An 8,864-nucleotide genomic window follows, 5' to 3' on the forward strand; every position below is an offset into this window, starting at 1 on the left:
CACCAAAACGTATGATATCCTACAAAATAAGGGGGGACCGCCAGCTGGTCACGTGACGCCGGCTGGCTACGAGCTCCATGACGCTGAGCGGCAGTTGCTAGTTGTTTAAGCCGCTACAGAGCTTCGTAACGCCGGCTACAGACCTCCGACCTCCAAAGGTGACTTTCAGCCGGGTATGAAGCAGCGTGAGCTGCCCATTGTTTCGGCACACATTACGTTTAAATTTAGTCCACAAAAAATATGACAGTTTTGCCGCGACAACAGTTAAGTTTAGGCGCCAAAAGGACTAGTTGAGATTAGGAAAACGATCTTGGGTTGGATTGAAACACTCCTAAGGAACACACATTTCCTGGGTGAAAGACTTTAGTTTTCCCCGGGAAGCGAACTCTACTCTCTGGCTTGAAAGTCCTGTATGTTAACGCCCAACCACCCAAACACGTTGAACTGACATTTCCCTTAATACTTTTTCCCGTTTTCCGATTTTTTTTCATTCAGAACACAAGACAAAATAAGAGTTTACTTGCAAAACGTAACGTGCAAAACAATCGTTTTTTTCTCGATTCATTCATTCGTAATCGCATTAATTGGATTAATTGCACAGCCCTACTCTCCGACGTGCTTTAGCTTCAGTTTTTCTCTCTGCTCTGATTTGCCGAGAGACTGAAGAGAGCGAACATGTGCCGTATTGGGAGAACATATGGGGTGCGCTCGTGGCTTTAAATTGACACGCGCCAACCCGCCAAATGCCGGTATAAATTAAATTTGGCTGGTATAGCATTGTAAAGATACGAGCCAATTAGGCCGGTGATGAATGAAGCGAAGCCTCTGTTTTTAATCGGCCCGGCTGCGGAAATGATCCGACAAATCATTGTTTACAGATTGGTCCATTTTCCAGCAAGAAATTTGGGCGGTTTGGTGTGTGTTTGGCTTGGAAACGAACGTAACGGCGCAAAAACAAACCAGAGGAAATGAAGTAGTAAAGTAAGTTAGGAAAAAAAAACGTGCCGATATGTTTCGAGAGTAAAGTAAATTTAAATGTTAATATTTTATCTGCCAACCATCAACCCAAACATATTTTTAAAGAAAAACGGATGATTAAATGCATTCAGCGGCACTCATAATCAGTTTAATTTTCCCCTGGAAAAGAAATTGGCTGGTGGAAAATCTGATTGGCTGCAAACTTTAAAAATCTACTAGCCATGGTGGCTGGTGATTAAAAAAGGTAATTTAAAGACCCGGGTGTGTTCCTTTAAGCATACACAGCACACATACTAGTCGTTTTGTGCAGCCGGTAACAGTTAATTTTTCAATCGTATAAAAGTGCGAGTGAGCCCCCCGGCTCATTAAACGCTGCAGTGGTTCACACCGGGGGCACTTTTCTACCTGATCAACACTCTAATGTGGACAACTTTCCATATATTAAGCTGCACCTGCTTTACTTTACACTCCATGTTCTGAAGCCTCTTCATCTCCATCTCCCCTCATAGCTGAAGTGCACTTAGGTGGCAGAATCGATGAGAGATCAGAGCCTCCGGGTGCGTTTCATGGAAAGGTCAGGGCATCCATATTTAGTGATGCGAGCTGCTGCGATGCTCACGGAGCACGCAGACAAATTCATACATCTAAAGGTACATAACGCTCATGCACTAATGTGCAGGCAGACACACGTGCGGCGTGATAGATGCCTCTATCATGGGGCAGCAATGCGGTTTCTGTAGGAATGGATACAACTTCACAGTGGAAGCGACGGAAAACAAATCTATCACTGAGCCAAACGCCTTCCACGCTGCGGAACATTTCATGGATTTGAATTCTAACACTGTAATTTATGATGCTCAGTTCAAACAGACTGTGCATCCATTTCACATTCGCCAACCGCGTCTCGTACAAATTCAATCATACACAGCTTTTTTTTTTTTGCATCAGCAGATACATGTTGAGGGAAAAGTGATGCAGCACAGATTCTGTTTTTTTGTAAAATATAGCTCTAATAACTCATTCTTATCTGTTCATATTGGATATTTATTACAAACATGTTATCTATATTCATGTATATCCCTTGGGAGCTACTCCCGCAGCAGCTACATCCTACACAGTCTGTGGTGAGGTGAAGTCGAGCGTGGCGTATTTGACAGAGATGGCAGTTCAGCGTGCCACCGAAGCATTCAAAAGTATGGCTTCACTGCACGCCTGTGGCAACTGATAAAAACAAATGCTTAATATGCGGAAGGATTATTTCAAATAAACTACTCTATTGGGATCGGGATCACTTCAAGGGTACTGGTAGTGGTCTCCTAATTCGTGATAACGATACCCAGCCCTAGTAAGTGGGTACTGGTGGCTATCTGAGGGTGACAGGAAACAACTTTGCATACAAATGGATAAAAGAACTGCATTTAAAGAGCCCCTATTTTATACTCCTTTTCAGCGTCATATTTGTACTCTTGGCGTCTACTAGAATAGATTATGTGCTTTGATGTTCAAAAAACATACTGCCCATTGCTGCAGTGACTCCACTTAAAACAGTCTCTGTCTGAAACGCTCTATCTGAGCTCTTGGCTCGCCCTTCCCGGAAAGCCCAGTCTGCTCTGACTAGTCAGCTGGCCCATTCTATTCTGTGATTGGTCAACCAAATTCAAACAAGCTACTGGACAGGCTGTGCTTGCTCGGGCAGCACCTATGGGCAGAACCTATGAAAAACTGGGCTGGCTTTCTCAATCAGTGACATCACTAATTGACGAATTTCAAACAGGAATGTGGACGAGTTGTTTCAGACAGTTGAGAAAAAGTGCCATCTGTGGGAGAGAGAGCTCTATTTGGAGTGAAATGTGTTTTTTTGTACTTCATACAGCTATAACATGCACAAAAAAACCCGGGAAAATCCAATAAACCATAATAGGGGCTCTTTAAACACAATATATAACTTGCATATACTGTAGAACTTGACACACAAACTGCTGCACTAAACACATTTAGCAGTCAATATGAAAAAGTAAAGATGGAACTGTATGAATGCCAGGTTATAAAAAGGTATTTGGAACCAGTTGAATAAATATCATAACACACGATGACACTAATTTAGAGAGAGCAATAAAAAAAAAAAAAAAAAAAAAAATTCTCTGCACAGAATATCTATGCAAACGCAGAAAGAACAGAGGGCTTTGCGGCGTCGTTCGCCGCTTCAACACCACTGAACCCATCAGTCAACACGCGTCTGCTTCCAACACGAGTCAGCAAACATTACAGCCCCTTCACATTTATAGGAATCCCTCTGAATAATTCAACCCCAGTCTTAATATCTACACGACTCGCCATAACGGAGGGATTAGGTTTTCACGGTGAAAAGATAAATCAACGCCGAACATCACATTTGATCCCTTTTCTTCCTCCGTCTGAGCTCTGAAGCAGACCTTTTGAAAACATCTAAATCTAATGTCATTTTTATGTCTGAACCATCCACCAGCACCAGACAGACGGTGGGAAGATTTCAGCTTTGAAGGTTTGTTACTCTGCTCTATCCTCCATAATTTGGGGTTAGAAAAATTTTTTAATTTTATAATAATGTGAATTTCCAGAGACTGTCCTGATCGTAAAAAACGTTCCCAGATGTCATTTGTACATAAAAAAAAAAAATACAAGCAAATCAAAAATGCATCACTACAAATCCCGCAAGAACGTTCACTCCGCTTATTGGTCAGATGTGTCTGGGGCGGGAGCAAGAAAGTAAATAATTCAAGAATGTTGGGAATTGTTTTCCTTTCAGTTGTTTTAAATTCAACAAGCAATTTCTTGTATTTTAGCAGAATAATGAAAGCAGCAGAAATGTAGAACTGACTACACTTAAATATTTGTTTTATTTATCGCGAGTAATATCATGATATTCAACAACGTTATTGCACATCGCTAGCCTGACAAGCCAGACCCACATCAAGATGTTGGGTCTGGGAACTCACCATTGGCAGGGCTCAATCTGAGGGGCGGGATAAACGGTTGTCTTTCAAATTCCATCTGCACGCAATAGGTTAGCGCTACAACCAACCAGAGCAACGCTAGTTGATAGATTCAACTTTTGCCGTATCTGTCCGACAAAACTCCGAACACATCTTCCTTTTTTAAGAATGACTTCAGTGCCGTTCTTTGTTCTTTTCTCAAAGAAAAGCTTAACTCCAAGTCTTCCAGAGTCGCGGCCAAAGAGCGATTCCAAAGACTGCTGTTCGCCAGCAGCACCCATCTTCTTTGTTTTCAAGTAGCAGGGAATTCATGCGGAACCGTCGCAACTCTGCCGTCATTATGTTAAGCCCGCCCACCGACTCTATACACGATGTGATCGGTCTGACTAGAGTTTGGTTTTTCCAGCTTGCAAGCCAACGGAGAGTTGCTAGACTGACCATGGCTGCAAATTACTTTGCTGCCAAATTACTTTAAATTATTTGCTGCCGCTTAGGGCACGTCTAGATATCTAGGCTAGCACATCACATCACATCATACAGTCAGCTAACCCTATTCCAAAGCACACCTGACTACAGGAGCCGTTTAGCTCAGACATGCGGATTTGTCTTGTTTATCGTGTTTATTGTTCCAGCCGATTTTGCAATAAAAAGTAATGAGAAAAATGAGGGTACTTCTGGAAGGAGAGCGCTTTCTGCTTGGCTTCTACACAACCTTTCTCCTCGCTTGAATCGTTGACTGAAATCCTGCTTCGTAACCTGTAATTCCTCTCCGTGCCATTTCATTTCCAGGTTAATTTTAAACTCCGCTGTCTGTGCAGCTGCGGGGGGAAAAAAGCGTCCCGTCTCCACTCGGAGCCATTAACACCAAATGGAGGTGATTTTCCTTCATCGCGAGCGGGCGGGATATCAATATGGCTCGCTCAATTATCGACACGATGCAGCATGCAGCATGCAGCCAAGACAGTGACGGAGGACGTTTGACCCTAAGTAAACCCTCCATCCGCTGAGCTCTCCGCACCTGTGCTTTGTGCAGGGAGAAGGAGAAATAATGGAGGCTCCATAATCGTTATCTTCCTCCGCCCGTTACTTACTGCAGGTAATAGTGTCCCCAGACAGAAGCTCTTTAGGAGCCGCAGCTGATTGTGGCTTAATAGAGACGGAATGGATGTGGCTGGATTTAAAAGGCGGAAATGTTCCAAGTCAAAGTCGCTCCATGATAGTGTGTTTAATAGCTAAAGGATACAGCCTATAAGCTTTATAGGAATGTCCTCAGTTCACCCACATTGGGTTTAAATATTTTCCCGCAGAGTTTCAGCTGTTTAAAAAGTCTACATGTGGATGAGTCATCGGAGACAGGTGAGTCCGGGTGGGAGGGGGGGGGGTGGTTGCACAATGTACTGCATGTTTTTATTTTATTTATTTTTTTACAGTTTTTCTCAATCGCTTTAGCACAATCGTCGAATGACTATTAAACTTCCTCAAACTATATGACTATTTATGTGAACATTAGGTGAAGTTGTTCACATGACTATTGTCATTTGTCATTGCTTTGGCACAAAATGCATTGAGTAAGCCTTGCCATTGAATTACTCTCAAATGCAGATATGGTCATGGTGATGGCGTAGTGGATATAACACATGCCTTTGGTGTGAGAGACCTGGGTTAGATTCCCACTGCGATACATCAACCAATGTGTCCCTGAGCAAGACACTTAACCCCTAGTTGCTCCAGAGGCGTGCAACCTCTGATATATAGCAATTGTAAGTCGCTTTGGATAAAAGCGTCAGCTAAATGACATGTAATGTAATGTAAAGTAATGTAATATACACGTTCACTGGGTAAATCCCTACATGCAACATAGAGCTGCCAAACATAACAATAACCTATCACACATATATTAGGTACATAATAGGTATGTGGTATTGCTGCAAAAGTTGTCAGATGGATAGACGTAGGCTAGATGGGGAGCAATTCAATTTCCTCACAATTTAGAGCAACCCAACTCAAAAAGGTGACAGGTGAGGATACCATCAGCGGTGGAAGAAGTATTCAGATCCTTTACTAAAGTAAAAGTACTAATACCACACTGTAAAAATACTCTGTTACAAGTAAAAGTCCTGCATTGAAAATGTTACTTAAGTAAAAGAATGTAAGTATCATCAGGAAAACGCAAATCCTTTGCGTCGAAAGGAGCCAGTTGAGGTGGTTCGGGCATCTGGTAAGGATGCCCCCTGGGCGCCTCCCTAGGGAGGTGTTCCAGGCACGTCCAGCTGGGAGGAGGCCTCAGGGAAGACCCAGGACTAGGTGGAGGAATTATATCTCCAACCTGGCCTGGAAACGCCTCGGGATCCCCCAGTCGGAGCTGGTTAATGTGGCTCGGGAAAGGGAAGTTTGGGGTCCCCTGCTGGAGCTGCTACCCCCGCGACCCGAGATCGGATAAGCGGACGAAGATGGATGGATGGATGGAAGTAAAAATACTCAATGCAGAAAAATCCTCACATTTTAGAAACTGGAAACGATCCACACAGTTCTGTCAATCAACTAAGTGTTTAAAGCGCTCATATTATGCTTTTTCCCTTTCCTTTATTGTGTTATATATCTTTTTTGTGCATGTTATAGATTTACAAAGTGAAAAAGCCCAAATAATTTCCAACAGAAAACACTGTTCACAAACTGCTCCAAACAGCTCTATTGTAGTCCAGCCTTTACTTCAGAGACAAACGGGCGTCACTTTCTAACACACGCCTAGCTGCTAGCGTACCACGCCCTCATACTCTGCTTCTGACTGGCTAGTAGTCCTTACCTAGCTACTGAGCATGTGCGACTCCCATCGAAGATGGGACAGAAGTGCGATGCCTCACTCTGTAGCTAAAGCAGAGAGCTCAACACACGGGGAAAAGAGGAGCTGCAGCAATGTGCAGTACAACAAAAATATGTATATTTTTTAATTAAACCATGTAAACCTATTTTGATATAACCTCTAAATACAATTATGAACCTAAAAATTTGCATAATATGAGCACTTTAATGGTCATGGTAATAGATCATTTCAGCTGGACTTGTAGCCGTTATATTGTTGGGTAGTTTCATTTATAATAAAACATCAGATTTTATAAACTACATGTGTTTTCTGTGCAAAAAATCTTAATTTGTAACTGAAGCTGTCAGATGAATGTAGTGGAGTAAAAAGTACAATATTTCTCTCTGAAATGTAGCAGAGTAGAAGTAGAAAGTACCATGAAAAGAAAAGACTCAAGTAAAGTACAAGTGGCTCAACATTTGTACTGAAGTACAGTACTTGAGTAAAAGTACTCTGTTACATTCCACCGCTGGTTATCACAACAGGTTGTTGTAGTGGATGGCTGCGTCATGCCAAAAGATGTTTCCCTCGTTGCATTGCAAGTGAAGATATCAGGTGTAATGTCGATAAAATGTTGTGGCCAGACAGAGAGGAGAGACTGGACGACCCTTGAGGTTGATACATTTGCAGCATATTTTCTTGTTTCTTGCACATTTTGTACAGTATTTCCTGATAATTTTGCTGTTGTATATCTTTTTTGCTGTACAAGCTTTCTTTATGTATTTGCAGTTGGCTGGTGTGTACATAAAATGAGAAAGTATAGTGTGTGCCACGACTGACCTCAATGCTATTCAGCTGCCTAAATATACAATGTTAGCAACTGGATAGTATACTTGACGTTCCACTTCCAGGATTGCTCCGGTGCCGCAGGAAATTCCACCGGATGCATGTATTTTCCGTTTATTTGTTTTATTTAACCAGGTTAGTCTCATTGAGATATAAAATTTCTTTTTCAAGAGAGACGTGGCCAAGATAGCAGAACAAATTAGTTACATATAAAACAATTTACAATCACAAAACAAACATATAAGAGGCAAAGACAACTCAAGTGCATTTCAATTAAATAAAAGTGCCATTAATTAAAAAAATTGCACGTGTGGCTGGACTCATGTTCTATGGTTTTAACATAACCTTAATCATTATAATCATTTCAGGAAATTAGACACTGTAGTTTGAGTGTTTTCTGTAGGTCATTCCAAGTAGAAGGTGCAGCAAACATGAAAGCCTTTTTGAACAACTCTGTCCGGGCTTGAGGTGCATTCAATGAAATAGTGTTCTGGGACCGTAAACCATAAGTACTCTTTGTAAGTAATTTGGATATGTAACATGGGAGCCTGCCTATAATGCCCTTATATATGAAGATATTATTATATAACTATGACGGGAACAAAGCAGGAAGTAAGGTGACAAAGTATAAGAGGTAAGGAGGTACAGGAATTTCCACCGTGGGAGTCTGGGGTTTGTGTCCCGTTTGAATATAAAAGTAAACTGCATGTTTTTCTTACTTTACCGACCAAACGGAACAAACTGAGTGACGTCACTTTCTGTGTAGTCTATATCGATGACATTTCATTTCCGGGATTGTTCAGACGCCATGGGAAATTCCACCGGATGTCCCTCATTTTGGCCAGATGTCCGGTACCTTCCTCTTTCTTTGTGTTGGCATTCTAAACTCCGGTGGATTTATGAGGACTATGGTTAACTGCTCCTCAGATATCTGCAGGGTAAATCCAGACAGCTAGCTAGACTATCTGTCCAATCTGAGTTTTCTGTTGCATGACTAAAACAACTTTTGAACGTACACACATTCCACCAAAACAAGTTCCTTCCCGAGGCTATTTTGCAGCGGCACTGTGGCTCCGTCGGGAGCTTAGCCCCGCCCATGACGATTGTGATTGGTTTAAAGAAATTTGCAGCGAGTGTGAGGATTGTACTTAGAGTTTTGAAAATTGTACGTTTTTCTTTTTTAGAAAATGTGCCAAATCAATTGAGAAAAACTGTAATCGCCATCGTAATATCAACCGGCGCAACACATCGCGAAAGACAGAGCTCAG

General features: G+C 42.0%; 1 protein-coding gene and 1 long non-coding RNA gene across 7 annotated transcripts in view; one reads left to right on the forward strand and one right to left on the reverse strand.

Moving 5' to 3' along the window:
* Positions 1-8,864, reverse strand: part of LOC116051688 (glutamate receptor ionotropic, kainate 5-like) — a 271,292-nt gene that overhangs the window by 237,164 nt on the left and 25,264 nt on the right. The gene's annotated exons all lie outside the window — the stretch shown is intronic.
* Positions 1,107-8,864, forward strand: part of LOC118493317 — a 14,162-nt gene continuing 6,404 nt past the window's right edge. The window contains exons 1-3 of the long non-coding RNA XR_004895309.1: positions 1,107-1,239; positions 2,108-2,124; positions 2,464-2,468. This is a non-coding gene — a long non-coding RNA (uncharacterized LOC118493317). The remainder of the gene's footprint in view (positions 1,240-2,107; positions 2,125-2,463; positions 2,469-8,864) is intronic.

The sequence above is a fragment of the Sander lucioperca genome, chromosome 16 (genome assembly GCF_008315115.2).
Source record: "Sander lucioperca isolate FBNREF2018 chromosome 16, SLUC_FBN_1.2, whole genome shotgun sequence".
Lineage (NCBI taxonomy): Eukaryota > Metazoa > Chordata > Actinopteri > Perciformes > Percidae > Sander > Sander lucioperca.